Raw genomic sequence first — 3,803 nt, 5'->3', positions numbered from 1 at the left:
TGCATTGGCCGGGAATCGAACCCGGGCCTCCCGCGTGGCAGGCGAGAATTCTACCACTGAACCACCAATGCGCCGCGACGGACGTGGAGTAGCATATTGGAATTTTACAAACCACTTGAACTAGGTTTGTTCGATACTCTAATTTTCAAGTTGCAATTTTCAAGCATATCGGAATAATGATAAAGGTTCAAACTAGGGATGGTGTGAACCTCTGAAAGGTTCAGGTTCGTGTGAACGCGAACCTTTTTGAAAGGTTCTGCGTGAACACGAACGTGAACCTCGTGACGTCATATTGCTAATTCCAACCCTATCTTCCAATGACGTGATAGCCTATATTAATGTACTATACACGATACCAAGCGAAGACTCAGTCCACATAATGCCACAATGCTGAAGTACATATCGGCGTTTTAAACGTCGCTAAATATATCAACAGCGGTAATCAAAGTATATATTAATTGCGTAAAATCAATACATTCCGTTACTTTGCCAACAATTTCGACGAGGACTTACCAAGGAATATAAGCTTACGCCTTAACGGTCTTAGCCAGACCGGACAATGTGTTCGGAGTCTGAGTATTGCTACATTGATATTGAGCAGAGTGTACAACGGGTTTCAATATTCGCTACCGATACCACAAACAACAACAAGTTATGCAGCAGTAGCAAGCACCTTAATCGCACGGATTTGGTTTTAATGATACAGTAAAGATATGAAGTCAAGATTGACTCCCTACGCCCGTTCGATTTTTTACATCAGAAAACGATATCAATGTCATTGATTGGTTGAATAAGCATCATTCGCTGACTACGTATATCGCTCGTGATGTGTGATTGCGGGTCAAGCTCACAGCAGATAGTCACTAAATATTCACAAGCGGAAAGCTGGTTATTCCGTGAAAATTTTTGCAACAAAGCAACTAAAACTTTCAAGGTTGTCGAGGTGCATGGTGCATGCTCGTAAAGCGTTGATTTTTTATGCTGCCAGCACCATGCATGGAGTGGCCCGCAGTTGAAATGCAATAAATTTGAGCCAAAGATCTTATAATGGAGTGAAAATTACAATTTACCAAAAGGTTCACAGTGCAGAACCTACCAAGGTTCTGTTGTGAACACAGCCAGACTGTTCTGAGTCAAGTGTACCTGTTTGATGCTGGTGTGATCAGACTAGATGACCTTCACGGTCTTATCGATCATTCCTATCTAATACCGAATACTGTGCACTGTGCACGCATATTTTCTGTACCACCATTACTGCCGTTTGTTATGTATTTTGGTTCGATGAAAATAAAGACTCTCTCTCTCTCTAAATTTCCGAAGTTCACACACAGAACGCGAACGTGAACCTCACGTTCACACCATCCCTAGTTCAAACTATTCCAATTGAACGATGCTGGCATACCTTTCAAAGTAACTTCACTCTTTACTGCCAATGCCTGTTTGTAACAGAGTCGTCTTGGACAAATTGTATTTTTGTACTTGAAAACTTGACAAAAAACTTAATCCCACCACTGGATGAATCCCTCTCTCTCGTTACTTTCAACCTTTTGAATACAGCAAATACAGTCATTTTGTGGGGATAATATAGCTCTTATGCTTTAACAGTACACAGACATGCTAGCTCCGGCAGTAACGAAGTACCTTTCGAAGTATTCATGTAGGTTTTGCCTACTTTCACTACTTTCTCAATTGGTTTTGTTTCCGATTACTTCCAATTCTATTTGACCAGTTTTGTGGATCAAACTACTTGCTTTTAAGGTGTTGGGGTGTCTAAAGCAGAAAGTAGTTTTCGTATGTGTTTGGGTCACCTTTATGTACGAAATCGTAAAAGAACAGTGTGAAATAGCCATCGAGGTAACACCACTAATATACTTTTTGTAACTACTTACTTCAATAAGCCATTACAGGAATATTCAGTACCGCAAATCATCATTGATAGGTACTTCCTCTCTGTTTGTGGTTTGGCATGAGTCGATTATATTCACACGAGAATTGCTAAACTGGCGTGAATGTATAATTGTATATTATACAAGCATATTCTATGAAAACAGTTATTGTTTACGAGATATCTACCTAGTCTAACCAATTAGCCGTATGAGCATATGAAATCTTTCTGGTCTGAAAAGGGAACGCGACGCGGGCTACATACAGCACGCGGTAGCGAACTACCACCTGTACGAGATAATCGCCTATATATTAGCACCGCGTGCCTCATATGCTTGTACATCGAGATCGTATATTGTTTATTTCAATATCGTAAAAAGATTCATAGGAAAAAACATGAATGTAAAATTTAAGTCTAGTCTTCGATTGTCATCATAGCAATGCACTTATAAAATGAAACAGAATCATTCATAGTCCTGTTATAACGCCGATGCGAAGTCTCAATGTTGTGATACTATTTCGGCAATAGAACAATAATAGGAGCACCAACAGCGCCAGATATGACGGGTATCTTCCTGTAACTTTCTTGTATAGAACTTTCTTGCTATTGCGTCAGTTGATCCAGCGAGTTGGCATGGGAAGGCATTCAGGAGGAGGCGCGCAAGTAAAGTCAGCTCCAGCGTACCTCTCATTGCTGAGATTGGTGTTAATTTGGGCCTTCTGCTCATGGCGCACTTTCGATATCCATGGGCTACTACTTTTTGGGCGCATAAGAGTACTTGCTGGACGATAATTAACGCTGTCATGTGAAACATTTCCTCGCGGTCTCCAATTGTTCCGTTTTGAAATTGATCTTTTGCCCATCTTGATCGGTCGCGTATATCTCAAAACTGCTCCTTCGATATGAGCAATATACCGATTCCACCCGATATATATAGGAGACAACCTTATCAGCCTAAGCCGGAGCTGGATAGAAATGCGACAATGGTAATGGGAAGCGGAGTTGATTATTTGCTTAATCTGTCTGAATAATCCAATTGATAAGTATAGAAAGCGCGTGTCCGTTCCATGATAGAAATTTCATCATTTTAATTAATACGTAAGTGAACAATACTGGATGCATTCTCGAAGTGATTCTCGCTGTCAACAAAATGAACTGATTACAGTCATATGATGCGTTGTCGTCGTTATCTAGCGCTCGATCTGTTATACAATGAGGAATCGAAATTACGAGAATTGTAGGGCGATTTTCCAGTACATAAACATTATAATAGGCCTATATAATAATAATGATTATATATTCACGGTAAAAATGGTATATACACATTAAATCCGCGGAGCAACCTGTCCACTATAGAATACATTCTCGACTGTCGTCATCTCTAATCGCCATGCATTGGATCTCGTCATATTTTAACTTGTGATATCTTTTGCAGTCATGATATCCGGAAATGGCAGCAAAATCCATCGGTATAGCAAGAAGTAAAGACAGCTCCAGCGTACATCTTATTGCTGTGATTTGTATTAATTTGTGCTGGCTGACCTGAGCGCACTTTTGATATCCATGAGCTACTGAAATGAAATGGAGTAATGGAAATGCGTTGACCGGAATCGAACACGGGCCTCCCGCTTGGCACAGACGGAACTATCAATACGGAAGGATTAGGAATGTGTTGTTGGATTCTCAGTAACTGCGACGGTACGTCTGAAGCATGAGGTACCGGATTCGATTCCTGGTAAACGCATCTTCATTTGATGCTTCAACACCACAAAGGCACGCGGGAAAAAGTTTTTATTTCAACACGCCAATTTAGTTCGACCGACAGAGTGTACTGCCATAACTAAGTGACATAAAGTGAACAAAATATTGTGGAAGATCGCGCAGAAAAATGATTGGAATGTTGTCAGTGACAAAATTG

The 3,803-nt window shown here is 40.5% G+C and overlaps 1 non-coding gene across 1 annotated transcript; it reads right to left on the bottom strand.

Annotated features, from left to right (window-relative positions):
• Trnag-gcc (transfer RNA glycine (anticodon GCC)) lies at window positions 1-71 on the bottom strand. Its single transcript has one exon. It is a non-coding gene; the product is annotated as a tRNA-Gly (tRNA).
• Between the last annotated feature and the right edge of the window lie 3,732 nt (window positions 72-3,803).

This window comes from Botryllus schlosseri, chromosome 10, assembly GCF_051294905.1.
Source record: "Botryllus schlosseri isolate E-star chromosome 10, Bs_hap1, whole genome shotgun sequence".
In the NCBI taxonomy this organism is placed as follows: Eukaryota; Metazoa; Chordata; class Ascidiacea; order Stolidobranchia; family Styelidae; genus Botryllus; species Botryllus schlosseri.
Note: the sequence above shows the minus strand (reverse complement) of the source record. Positions and strands in the feature narration are given on the sequence as shown.